Raw genomic sequence first — 14,232 nt, 5'->3', positions numbered from 1 at the left:
TTAAATTGGCCACTTTTATTCACGTCTTCCAAAATATTCCCCCCTCCTCAAATACACATGCCCGTGCAGCAGGGAGAGGCAGCGGGACGGAGCTGCCGTCCCAGCCCCCCTCACCACGTGCAAGTGCACGAGCTCGGGCTCGTGCCCGGGCATCTGCCAACAGTCAACGTCTCTGAAATCAGGGCAGAAAGTGTGTGAATACTTCTTTATTCACTTAAAAACCACGACAGGCACTACATTACATATTAACATACAAAGCTTTTTCTTTACGAAAAATAACTACAGATTCCAAAACAACGGCGAGGAGGGAGGCACGGCTCTGCGCCCGACAAGCGCCTTCCCGTCAGTCTCACGGGCAGCAGCAGGGCTCTCCCGTCTGCCGCCGCCACGCCCAGCCCGGCACACTGCAACAGGGCGCCACAGCTCAGCAGCAGCTCCCCTCTCCCCAGGGTGGGCCGCACCGTGGCACCTAGAACCCCATTGGTGAGCCTCCCGCGCGCTTTCACTCTACAGTCCTTCGGTCTGTGTCGCACTTTAAACGGACCTTCTGTGCAGGTCTGACGTGGTCATCTGGGGAACGCTGGCTCAGCGAGATGTGCAGACCTTTCCAAGGCCTATTAGTTTATCTAGCGCATCGCCTCTACTACATACCCCATGTCGGGTCTGCCCCTTTGGCTCCAACCCTGGGCTCTGTTTCCTGGGCTTGGTCTTGCTGGCTCTGCACCTTTTGTAAAGGAGTGCTGCCTGGGGCCTGAAATACCCAGGAGAGCCCGATCTCAGGGCGCAGACCTTTAAGGGGAGAACACCTTCCCATCCACACAGAGATAAACAGCTGCAGAACAGAGAAAACCCTTCCTCTTGCTGGAGGTTTCCAGGAATATCCTGACCTGACCTACGGGGACCGGTGCAAGGACGGAGGATTCCAACACCAGCAGGTCTGCAACAGCCAGCGACGCCCCTCCTTTTAGGTAAAGGGGACCTGAGCTCTGACTTGGGGAAGACAGCACTCCGGGACTCCAGCCCCCATCTCCTGGTCGGCTGGCTCTCCGGACAGTCACTCGTCCTGCCCCGAAAGCTCGTCTCCCAGCGCACCAGCCCGTCGCGCAGAGCAGAACCATCTGGACTCGCAACGCCAGCACTGGTCTCGTCAGAGAAAGCCTGAGGCGTCAGGAAGCTGCCAGGCCCGGGGGCAGATACCCGCTTCCTGAACTTCCAGTTTCATTCGGAAGTTCACACTCAACCACTGGCAGTAGTGTCAGCTGACTTCCGTGAAGCGACCGGCTAACTCTGTCCACTGAGGAAGAAATACTGGTACTTCGTCAGTCACTCCTTTACGGTGGTCCATGAAAAAGCAGCTAGCTAGCAACTCAAGCAACTGCAGAGCGGTCCGTGCTCGAGGCAAACTGCCAGCTCCAAAACAGCACAAGTGGTCTCCACATACCTCCTGTTTGTCACACAGAGTACACGCTGCCCACCAGCCGCCGCCCCTCCACAAGCCAAACCCCTGCAGCACACCTGGAAGCCTCCCCATGCCCCCCGGAACACCATCTCCTCCCACACCCTTCAGAGCGCCACAGAACTCCGGTTTCCAAACTCATCACACTGGCCACTTCCCCGGGGCCAGACAGGAGCCAGCTTTCCCTTCCACGATGCCTCTCGCGCAGCCCCTCGGGCCTTCCTCCCCTACCCAGGGCCGTGCTCTCCTTTGAAAGCTCTGCCTTCACCCCTGGCCCCACCAGAGCTGGGCTCCTCCACGCAGCGCCCGGGTAGGCAGCGTCCACGGAAGCACACTTCCCAGGGGCGCAGGGCCGGCACGCACTCCCATTAGAGGGAGTGACACCCATGCCCCCAAGTCTCCATCTGCTGCCTGAACCCCTCACCCATGCTTTCTCTGGTCCAGTATTTCCCACACTATGGCCACCTGACAGTGAAGCCCATTCCCACTCCAGAAGCCTCTGCTCGAGTCCCTGCTGCCTTTCTTCCCCAGATCGCTCAAGGAGCTCCCACCAAGCCCCAGCCCCTCTGAGAAAGACCCTGCAACTCTCCTCTTAGCTCTCCGCTGCTACCCCAGCATCCAGCCCTCACCAGACCAAGGGGGTCCCGCCTGCCTGCTGATTCCAACCAGCTTCCCCCCTACTCCTCCTTCCTCCCTCCCCCTGCTCCGGGGCTGTGTGTCATCCACAGCCCTGCCCCCAGCCCCTGACAGCAGGCGTCATCTCTCTGTGACACACTCTCGGGTGGAGTTCACCCATCTGTCCCCCACACATGGGGAGGCGGGAGGCCAATCTCCTTTCATCCACGCTGCGGGTAAGTTCCAGACTGATCCTTCCAGAAGGATCACCCACGGCATCACATTTTGACTCTACCCAGTTCAGCTCCACCCTGCTGCCCATGTGTTACCTCATTTTATTCACTTACTCCACAAATGCCTTCTAGGCCAAGGGTCATGGGCCAAATCCGGCCCCCTACCCGCACAGCCTGGGAACCAGATCGAAAGAGGAACAATTTGTCCTGATTTGAAATTACACGAAACTCAAATTTCAGTGTTCACAAATAAAGTCTTATTGGAACACAGCCACAGCCAGCTGTCTGCACATTGGCTGGGGCTGCTCTGGGGCTGCACTCTAGTGTAAGAACCCTCACCCTGTGCATGGAATCATCACCACAGCAAGCGCCCTGCTGGGCACACGAGAGCCGCCCACAACGCTGGCCAAGCCCACAAAGGAGCGACCTTGAGGTTCACACGCTCCGCAAGCACAGACACTCCTGAACCAGGGCTTCGAGTCACCCAGCCACAGGGATAGTGGAGATGTTGGTTCAAATCATTTTTTCACTTCAAAAAAAAAGTCAAATAAAAATTAAACATTTGGAGACTCAGGGGATGCTCTCTTCTACACTCTCACTTCTCTTGTTCCTCTGTTTTTTACAGGTAAAATGGAAAACATTCAGAGACGTGAAGATGAATTAGATGACAGAGGTAAATTTTTTTCACCGCTACAGAAAAAAGCTGTGTTTCAAAGAGGCATGATACAACATACTCAGATACTGAACTAAAGGTAAAATTTAAAAATTTTAAAGTCATTTTCCCACTGACATATGTTCATGTAAGAAATGCTGGCCCTAGGATTATGAGAATTCAAACTCAACACTACAAATTGTCTAAAACTATCTACTAGAATTTAAAATTCTCAATAAAATATCACGGAACGACAAATAATCTGCCAAAATTACAACAGCACAGAGTAACAGAATCTACCACAATTTACAGTAAAAAGTGCAGGAGAAAAGTCACTCCCCTGTGAGAACAAGAGGCTGCCTTCAACCTACTGGGATCAGCGGTGACGGCGCGTCGGCCCCGCGGAGCTCGGCCCGGAGGAGCCCTCACGAGGACACACAGTTACCACGGGCTTTTGCGTTTAGAACAAGTGTACACTTTACAACGGTGGCCAAGTGTTAATTAGCAAGTTGTACTATTTAAAACACCTCTAAGCTCCTGGCCAGTTTGAAAATGTAAAGATTCTGTGATGCAAGTTTATCACAGACAAAATTCTGACTACGTGCAAATGTCTATGGTTAAGTCAGCACCACATACATCAACCAGCAGGAAAACACACAGGAGCTGGCGGGTGAAGCTGATGGTAAGAATGGTGATTACAGGAGCCGCAGTTCACTGCATCCTAAACACGGTATCAAGCATCATCACACTTAATCTCCACAAGCCTGGATGTAGGTGTGTCCCCATTTCACAGAGATGGGCCCAGCCCTGAACACCTCCCTGATCTGAAACGTGCATCACGGATATTTATTACGGGAACTGAGACGGAGGGAGAGCAGGGAAGAGCTGGGGTGGGGCGGGGAGCAGGGCCCCTCCCACAGTAACTCACTGTGTCAGGTCTAACTAACCCCACTGTCGCCAGCACCACGTGCTCCCTTCTGCCTGGAGAGCAGGCGCGCACACCTCCACCCTTCAGCTCCCCACCCCCGAAACTGAAACCCTTCCATCATTCATCTGCCCCTCCCGTCTTTCCCCGCATCCTGCAAAGCTCAGGGAGGAGGGTGGTCAGCTGTCCAGGGGTAAGGATGCCAGTGTCCTAATCTTCTTCTTCCACCTCAAAATTTCACAGAAAGCAGACACAACTAGCATGTGTCAAAATGTTCAGGGAAACTGTCATCCACGCTGGGCAACTTAGAAGATGAACTCCCAACCTGAGCAGTCATTAAACAAGTAACGAGGACAGGCGGCAGGTGCAGGGACCACAGCAGAGCTTTCTGACCCTCACAACTGATGTCAGGCTAGCACGGCCCCCCGAGGCAGGGCCGATAACCAGGGAGAAGCAAGGAATGTGACCTAGAGCAGAAGAGACAAAAGCGCAAGGAGCCCGCCAAGGTCGAGCTGCAGATGCTGGCTGACCCACACACGTGTGGCCTCTGCATGACTCCATGGTGGCAAACACAGCCCATACCATCATCCCGGGGACCAAGGAGCCACGCTCACCGTCCTGGTACTAGACACAGTGTTTTGGCACCGGTTTTCTCAAGATCATAATTCTCAGCACGTAATCAAAACTTAGTCGTGGAAAGCAACACCCAAGAGGTTAGAAACTGCACTTGAAACCCCAGAACCACTGGGTCAAACTTAAGACTGACGAAGGTGCAGGCAAACGAATGCCCATGTGCAGCATCTAGAAACGGTACTTCAGCCTTTTAGAGGCCGCAGGAATTGTCAAATGCCTTAATCAAACCAGAATGCCTTCCTCCTACTGCTCAAGCACCCGGAAGCCTGTGTGAAATGTGACGAGGACTCTGAGTCTGGGCTGCAAATGGGCCAAGCCGTGCAGGAGGCCCATGCACTAAGGACGCTGTGCCAAGGGCGTCACAGAGGCTCAGTGAACCCCACACACCAAGCCGGGAGGCAGGGCTGTGGCTGCCCTTTTCTTGGAGGAAACCCTGAACATCTGCCCCAAAGCCAACCAGCCAGGACACGGCAGCTGGGGCCTCAGGCCCAGCTCCCTCCTCACCCCTGGCCACACAGTCGAGTCCCGAGAAGCCTGGTCTGGAGGGGATCTGTTCCATTTCCAAACGAAACTTACTTTTAAGATTCAAGGAAATCTACATGCTACACTAACGAAAATTTATTTTGACTAAAGAAACAGGACTTACAGATTAACTTATATGCCTTTCAGAAATGGGGTTTTTTTTCACCTTAGTCCAATACCAACTTTCCGGTTAGACCAATTTAAATGCAGTAACTGCAAATATTTAGACTGAAGTCGATTCTGGAACAACACAGGTTTGAACTGCACGGGTCCACTTCCATGCAGAGTTCCTCCAACAGTAACCACCACAGTACTGCACGACCTGCGGGTGGCTGGCTCCGAGGACGCCAGACACAGAGGGCCAACTACAAGTGAGACTCAGATTCTCGACGTGGAGGGCCGGCACCCCTGACCCCCACGCTGTCCAAGGGCCAACTGAACTTTGATAAAAAAACGGGTCCAGCACTGAACAGCAAAAGCCCCTAGAAAACAACCCTTACCCCGCCCAATAGGATGATGTACACTGGAGAGTGACCTCAGATGATGTGACTTTTCCTAAATCTAGCAGATGACACCACGCAAGGTCATATTCATCGCTGACCCACGATTCTAGCACGTTACACTCTCACTGCATTTACACGTGCAATCGATGATCTGGGGAGACGTTAAAAACCACCAGGAGCCCTGCCTCCTAACCTTACCAAAACAGTCCTTCCCATTCCTCTCCCAAACAGAACAGCAGAAGGACAAGGTTATTCAGAGTGATTTTTGTCAACAATAAATTTGCAGACTTTTGATGTTACTAAACTTGTAGTTCGTAAGGCATATGGTGCCTAATTTATGATAATGTGGGTAAGGGCAAATATTCTTGGGGAAAAATATATCCAAAACTCATAAATGAGTCTATTTTTCTTTTGCTAAAAAAGAGCGTTACTGGGATAATTAGCATAGTCTGAATCAGATCTGTTGCTTACATAACAGAGCTGCATCAATGATAAATTCCTAATTTTGAAAACTGTACTGTGGTTATATAAGAGAATATTTTTATTTGTAGGAAACAGCCACCTGAGTAAGGATAAAGGGACATCATATCTTAAATTGTTCAGGAAAAAAATAGAAAAAATATATATACACACACAGAGAGTTGCAGAGAAAATAAAAAATAAAGCAAATAAAATATTAGCGTCTGAGATCCTGGGAGAAGACTCCACCCTAATTCTTTATACTAGTCTTGCAACTTCTACACCCGAAAAATACCCAAACCCAATTCCTATAAGGAGACGCTGAGGCTTTTCTTCCAAAGAACAGCAGTGAGGATGGCCAGACGCACCCTCATCTGAAGGTGATTTGCTGATGCCAACTGAACTTCTGCAGAGCTGCCTCTGACATTTCCTTTCCATGTAGATTTTCCCAAAATAAACCGTGCAGATCGCCCAAGACGCTGGAAGTCAGCAGTGAGGAGCACAGCCGGGGCGGCTGAAGCCCTCTGTGACTCCAGTGCAGTTACCGACCTCCCCGTCTCCACTTCCTGCCCCAACTGTGTTAAACTCGTAGTCTGGAGTCATAGCCTCTGGCGTGGGGGCAAATCCAGCCATCAGGGATAAGTGTTACTGGAAGACAGCCACGCCCATTCTGGCGTCCACCCTCCAAGGGCAGAGCTGACTGGCCAGGACAGACCCCAAAGCCAGAAACGTTTGCTCCTCTAGGCCTTTACAGGAAGTCTGTTGACTCCTGCCCTAGAGCCAAGCGTTTAACATCAGTGGCATCTCTAAACTCTTGAAACTGCCTGGGACTGTGGGATAAAGAAATCAGGTACGTTCATTGAAGAGCAGTAATCTTGGCCTCCTGAGAAGTGTGCGCTCTGCTCCACCTCTGTCCTCTGCTGGAAGGAGCGATTTCTGATTCAGATCACAGTGAATCTGCAGAAATCCCAGAAAGGCGAGGCAGGCTTACCCAGCTCTTGAATGATCCCAGAAGAACTCATGAAGCAAGTGGAACTGAATGTTTTTATTAACACCCACGCAGGGAGGGGACCCCAACCAATATTCACTTGCTTTCATCTCACTGCACCCCCTTCAGCTTCCTTTCTCCCCAACATAGAATGACTGCATGTTATACAAATCTGAACTGTGCAAATGTAAATCATACAAACTTAAAAATGACATAATAAATATTAAACCCCTCACTTTGCAAAAAATGTGAAATTAGTTGAATCCCACAAATCTTAAAAATCCATAAAGTGTTTGATTTCAGAACCAGAGGGCCAATTACTTGCAAACTGTGTTCGCCTACTGACAGCTGCAGCCAACTCTTGGCCGGCAAACAGGATCCTCAGTCTCCTTTGTCAGGTTCAGTCTAAAAACGCGGAGGGCGTGAATTACTCGGCACCTTCAGGGAAGTTCCCAGCATAAAAGGCGGCTTAACGCAGCACTTCCTCCCAAGACTCAGCCCTGGCTCCACCCACGAGAGTTCACAGGAGGACAGCGTGGCAGCAAACAGATCCTGTCCTGCCATCCACCTGCCAGCAGGACTGCAGGGCTGCACTTGGCGGTGACAGCTGGAACTGTGGTCTGAGCCCTCCCTGCTCTGCCTCCTAAGACTAAGGTGCCCGGGATGCTTGCCACGTTCAAGGGACGCGTACTTCAACACCAACAAGGAAATGCCAGCAGCACGTGTACCGAGTTTTCACTGCCAGCTTTGTCCACACCCACTGCTTGTTTACAAAGGTTATTTGATGATTTTCCACCCTGAAGAAAAAGGAAAAGTCACTAGAGACCAGAAGCAGCACTCTTTGAAGCACAGGATGCAAATCTTTATTATGAGACGTCTGTCAGTACAGGCCCTGCCCGAAGTCGCCAAGCCCCGCTCCCACCAGTCCCAGGTTCCCTGGCAACACTCCTCCGGCCCCGTCCACTGGCCAGGCATCCATCCCCACCCGGGCCCTTCCTGCCAACTCACTTTCACTTCAGTGCCCCACCTACTCTCAGCTACTCTAAACGCCAACACGTATGACTACGGACAAGGAAACGAAGTCAGTTCCAACAGAAAGCCATTCCGCTCATCTGCCTTTGCAGCGATGGCATTAAAACCTATTCCCACCCCCCACCTACTCTGGCCTCTTCAGGTGGATTTTATTCTTCCACACTTGGGCGCCATAAGCCATCCGACCTCACAGGCGACTTGTCTGGGGCAGCAGTCGCCACCAGCATCACCACCCCACCCCACTGCCTGGCATGAGGGGCCTTCCAGAGACAAAGCAAATCTTACTGGCCACCCACCACGGAGGCACATGGTCCAAAGCAATCAAACTGGACAGTTCTTGACTACAGATGGATGCGAAAGGTGCAGAGAAGTTCATCCAAAATAGGAATCCATTTCCTATGACTTCACAATACTTTGAGTATACTGTCCGCTAGTGGCCTGAGAAGTTCGTGTCTCCATCACATTTCAATTCAGAAACATCCAGCGGTTTCAAGCAACAGGAGGCTGCTGGTGGTCACCCAAGCTCAGCTTCCTCTCCTGCTCACTCGGGACCATGACGTCTAGCGCTCCTCCTGCTCCCTGCCTCTAGCACCGAGGACAGCCACCCTCTCCTCCCAGGAGGCGGGCCGGGCACAGCCCAGGCGGTGGACAGAGCCAAAGGCGAGACAGAGGGCATAAGAGGAGATAATTTGCTAAAGCTCTCATTTTTAACTGGTTTCACAACCTACACAAACCCCAAGGGCTAAGTGTGTCTAAAGCTACCCTGACAATGATGCTAGGGTTCTACTCTTCTGTGCGAGTCAAGTGGGCTCCAGGTACTGGCCCCTCCTCTACACTCCCTCTCAAATTCCCTAAAACTCCTCCTCCCCCCCACCCTGCCAAAAATGACCATTTCAGAATGACCTAGAGCATGTCCAGTGAACAGATCATTATGTGACTTTGTGTTTATGATGGTGATACACGTGGAGTCAGAGAATGGTCTTTCTTTACCTCTGATCAAGGGAGGGCTTTTTACAGCTTCTTCTGAGACATTCCACTGAAAACCTCCATACATGTTCTCCCCCAGAAGTCTTTTCTTCAAAATGAGAAAACACTTATTTTCACCAGATTGAAACAGCTAAAGTGAGAGTCTGGCCTCGTCATGTAACAAATTTCATTTTACAGCTCAAGTTTTCAGATTGTATAGGGCAGATGAAGGTTATAAGGAAAACCTAAGGCTGGTGAACTGCAACAGGTGTTATCAATGAGCCTTTTACAAACTCACCTATACCTGGGCCTGTAGCACCGTTTCCCAGCCCAGGAAACAGGACTGGTGGTTCTTTCTCTCTTATCTCCTTGGAGACCATCACGCAGAGGAAGTATTTCTTCAGCAAAGTGCATAAGCTACACCTGGCAGTCTTTCAAAATGCAAATTCTCTTTCATTGACTTTCAACGCCTGAGACACCTCCAAGGCGCACCAGTCAAGATTTTGGCAAATGTACCTCAATTTGGGTTTCCTCGTCAATTAACCTTGGATGTGCCCTTCGGGGTACGTGACAGCATCATGTCTTTGTACCAGTGATGTTAAGATGGTATCTGCCAGGCTTTTCCACTGTGAAGTTACTACTTTTCCTCTGTAATTCACAAACTTTGGGAGAGACACTTCAGGGCTGTGTAAATATCACAGACTGGGGGAGACTTCAGGAGACAACTAAATGCAGAGTGAGATCCTGAATTAGATCCTGGAACAGGGAAAGGACATGAGTGGAAACTGATGAAGGTCCACAGGTCTGAGGTTAGTCAAAAGAACTGTGGCACTGACCATGTGCGACGCCAGCATTAAGGCAAGTGGGTGAAGGGAACAGGGAAGCTCTCTGGACTATTTTTACAACGTTTCCTTGAGCCTACAGCTACTTCTTTTGAAAGAAAAGTTTGAAAAGTTTGCAAAGCTGCAGATTCTGACTCCACACTCAGGGGGGGGCCCAAGTCTGCATTTCTCTCAGGAGCCCAGAGACGGTGGGACCATGGACCGCTTCGCTAGCAAGGCCCAGCAAACACAGCTCATGCATCTCACTGCTCCTAACTTTCAAAGGACAAATGACCAAAGAGCATCAAGACTACACTCTGAGCACAGTGATCACTGCTCACCCAGGGCAGTCCTTCAACTCCGGCCCTCTGGCACAGTGAGGAGCCCACTGAAGAGCCTGAGCCACGATCTCTGCTATAACACTGCCTGTGCCTGGCCTTCCCCAGCTGAGCCTGGCACCCCTCCAAGGCTGCGGAGCCAAGAGAACCTGCAGCAGGAACACACACCATCCACCCACACTGCAAGGCGGAGGCGGCCATGGGGACAGTGATCTGGCCACCCGTCCCACTGACGGCGGGCATCCACCGAGGCCACTGGGAGGCAGGAGAGCAGAGGCATGAAAACAGGTTCTAGAATACCTGCCCACAGTGAGCAGTTGGCCACACAGGTGGTCCCTGCTCATCCCAGTAAAATGACTTTGAATATCGAATATTAAACCCACAAGAAAGATTATGTGACAGCAGACAAGAGACTGTGCCATGTCTGGCAGACCAAGAAGGTTTAATGAGGGCAAAGCAAGCAGCAAAAGGGAGCACCCGGGAGCGGGCACAACCAAAGGAGGGCTCCAAGCCCGCGGAGGGCTGAGGCCCCAAACCCAGGCTGCTCAGCAGAGGGCCAGGGCCGCGCCTGCACAAGCAAGCCTGGTGCCGGCACAGCAGAGCTGCACAGGGACCCTCCCTAGACCAAGCCGAGCAGCCTCCCATCAGAGGGGTCTTCCTTAAGCTGAAAGGACCAGATAAAATCTCTCCGCCATCTAGCGTTTGGCACAATAAAAAACCACTCGAAGGGAAACCTGTACATTTTCAAAATCAGCCCCAAAGACTCAGAGTTCTCTGCCTGCTCCCTCTTACCTTACACAACAGTAACCGCTGGTATTTGAAGAGGACTTGCCATACAAAGCAAGATGCCAATCTTTAAAAAAAAAACGACACTAGAGAAAACGAAATGAGAGAACAAAAGAGAACTGAACCCTTGTCAGTATCCTCAGAGTCAAGGAGATAATGCATTCATAAAACAATAAGCTACTATGAAAAAGGAACAGAACGAATAAGCTCTTGGAAATTAAAATTTTGATTGCGGAAATAAAAAATTTAAAATAGAATTGGGAGCTAAAGTCCTCTCCCAGAAATAAGAATAAAACGACACAAGAAAAGGATGAAGACAAGAGATTCAGGGGTTAGTCCAAGACGTCCACTATCAATCTAACAGGAACTCCCAAAAAGAAACCTGAAAGCAGAGCAGATCCAGCTCTCAAATGATACAGGAAAATTCCACATCCCAGAGCTGAAGGACAAGTCACCGGAGTCAGAGAGTGTTCAGAATGGGGCTCCACATTTTTCTGGCACCCTGAAAACGTCTTAACACCAAAGAGGATCCTCAAGAGTTACCCAAAAGGAGTAAGTCTACTTGGCAAAAGGTTCTCACTGAAATGAGGAAAGTCAAGGTTAAAAATTAAAACGTGAGTCCTGAACAAGGTCAGAGGTACAATACAAGAAAATATCAGGATGATACTTGTGCTGGTCCGAGCAGTCAATCAAGTTAGAAAAAGAGGGCAGAGGGCTGGGGAGGGGGAAGGCTGGAAAGATTCCAAACCACCTTTGAGAATTTAAAACCCAGAGCCAATGGGAACAGAAAGAACAAAAAAAAAAAAGAAAGCCCATTACAAACAACAGCGGGGAAAAAAAGCTGTGTTAAGAGGACAAATGTAGTAGCTGGCTGTGAAGTAATGTCTGATTAGTTATAATATAAACAATCTGAGCCAACTAGACTAATCGAGGGATAGAAGAGGTGGGCTATGATGTGGAAAGCTACGTCATCCTATGGTAACAGCAAGTCACGAATGTACAAAATAAAGCACCAGCGTATTGTTGAGCGCTACGGAGAACTTCCTTTTAAAAACACGACGAACACCAAGGTCTTTGAGGAGAGCAAGTGAAAGATGGGAGGGAGACTGCTGCTTCTCTCTGGAAGTTTTTCAGTGACATTTTATTGTGGACATTCCTTTATTAAAACATTAAACACACGTGCAACTTTTTTTAAGAATGGCCTTTAGACAGAGTTCAGATCTGGCTCCGCGGGTCTGTCACCTGGTCTGTAAGCCGGGACGGCCTCTACCTGGCCGGATCGCCGTGCCAGCCACCCCCGCCAGCACATGACCCATAAATGGCAGCCGTTTTCTAAAACTTAGAGCCGCGGTGACAGAATCCCGGAACAGGGACTTGGTTTAATTGCAAGACAAAGGGGAAACGGAGCCGAATACGCAGAGTTACTCCCACAGGCGGTTTCCACGTTCTCTCTCCCCTCGGGGAGACGGAGCCCGGGCCGTGCCAGAAGCCGAACGAGAACCGGCCCGTCCGCTCCCGCATCACCCAGGACCACGGCCTGACCCGCGCCCACTCTGCCTCCGCACTTCCGGCCGCATCCACCGAGCGCAGGCCCGGCTCCTGCGCCGGGCGCCAGCGTCCGAGCGCCAGCAGCCTCGGGGGCCTGCCGGGTCTCCGCCAGCTCGGCGCCGCTGGCGCGGCGGGGCCCGCACGGCGGAGGCCAGGGCGCGCGACCCCAGCCCCTCACGGCGGCCGGAGCCCGGGCTCGGAGGCTGCCCAGCCCCCGCCTCCCCGCGGCCGCCGCCCGGCCGGACGCCGCTCGTCGCTCGTGCGGGGCCGCGTCCCGGAAGGGAGGCCCGCACCGCGCCAGGCGCCGGAGCCGGAGCCGGGACAGCGCCGCGCGCCGGCGGGCCCGACGGGCCGGGGGTGGGGCGGCAGGACCGGGGGGCGCGGCGGGCCGGCGGCTGACAGGGATGTGGGCCGGGGCGCCCCGGCGGCGGGCCGTTGGCGGCCGGTGTCCCCCGCGTCCGGGGGCGGGGGCGGCGGCGCGGGCGCGGCGGCCGGAGGAGGGAGGAGGGAGGAGGGAGATCTCGCTCTCGCTCTCGCTCTCGCCCCGCGGGAAGGGGGAGGTGGAGACGCGACCGGCTGCGGGAGCTGCAATTACCGTGTGGGCTGCGGAATTCTCGTGGTGTTTGTCGGGGAGATGCGATAATGGCGTCCGTCCTCGCGAGAGAAGCCGCCGCTCTGCGCAGGCGCCGCGAGTCCCTCCCCGCGGCCCTCCGCCCTGCACCGTCTGCGCAGGCTCCCTGGGCGCGGGGGCGGGGCCTGCTGCTTGAGGCCTCCCGCGCGCGCTTTCGCCGGCGCTGACGAGCGCCGGGCATGCGCACGAGTCGTGCTTCCGCGCCACAGTTTGGGCCCCTCGGCCTCTTAGTTCCCCGTCGTGCGCTAGGGCCTCTCGCTAGCCCCTGAGAAGTCGCGTCGGTGGACCATTAGAGGAATTTGCATTTTCTCTGCGGCTGAATGAATAGGAATTAGCTCCCCCGCCGACTACATATCCCGGAGGGCCCTGCGCGAACCACGAGCGGTGCATTCTGGGACTCGTGGTCCCTGCGCCAAGCCTGCCGGGACTTGTAGTCCCTTCGCACTCGGGTCTCCCGGCCCGCGCCCGCGCTTGGGTTGCTGGGACTTGTAGTTCAGTTTCCCGGGTCCGCTGCGCCCGACGGCTCCGGCTGCGGCGGGGTTCCCACGAGTAATGGGCTGCGCAGGGGTCTCCACGGTCGTCACAGGCTCGAGTGCGCGCGCGTGGAAAAATATATTAATTGTACGTGATATATATTTTGTATGTAATTGATGTAATGTTATATGTCACGTATGATAGTACATATGCAAATATAGGCTATTGTGAATATAACCGTAGTATGCATCTGATACGCTGTATTTATATGGCATAAAAGCGCATTTGTGGGTACTCATAGGAAGAGATTCCCGAGCTGTAGGCCATTCCCAGAAATGTTATTCCTGCTTGCTGGTCCTGCTTTTCTTTGTGCTTTTCTTGTGTGCTGGGCTTACCGCTGCTCATCGTTTTTCTTCTCTGTGCTCGCCTCTGACTTCTGAGTTGTTTACAACGAGGAAGAATTCCTGTGGTCCTCCAAACACAAAACCATGGAGCTGTTTTCATTCGGAAAAGAAAACGCTTTACCGTGAGTTTCCTGCCCACTTTTCTTTTGCCAATAATAAAACGCGATTCGGGGCAGTAACCAGCTACCCAGCCTTGGGCAACCTTGCTGAGTTAGAGGCTCTTCCGATTTAGCCCTGGGGCTCTGC

General features: G+C 52.5%; 1 protein-coding gene across 4 annotated transcripts in view; it reads right to left on the bottom strand.

Moving 5' to 3' along the window:
* BANP (BTG3 associated nuclear protein) overlaps positions 1-13,507 on the bottom strand; it is a 74,585-nt gene extending 61,078 nt beyond the window's left edge. For 2 of the 4 annotated variants that reach the window (XM_015246308.3, XM_006212408.3), the window contains exon 1: positions 13,073-13,507. The gene's annotated coding sequence lies outside the window, so the exon portion shown is untranslated. The remainder of the gene's footprint in view (positions 1-13,072) is intronic. The other 2 variants (XM_015246309.3, XM_015246310.3) reach the window with 1 other exon arrangement.
* Positions 13,508-14,232: the final 725 nt, after the last annotated feature.

Source organism: Vicugna pacos, chromosome 21, assembly GCF_048564905.1.
Source record: "Vicugna pacos chromosome 21, VicPac4, whole genome shotgun sequence".
NCBI classification, from domain to species: Eukaryota; Metazoa; Chordata; class Mammalia; order Artiodactyla; family Camelidae; genus Vicugna; species Vicugna pacos.
This window is presented reverse-complemented; position numbering and strand designations above follow the sequence as displayed.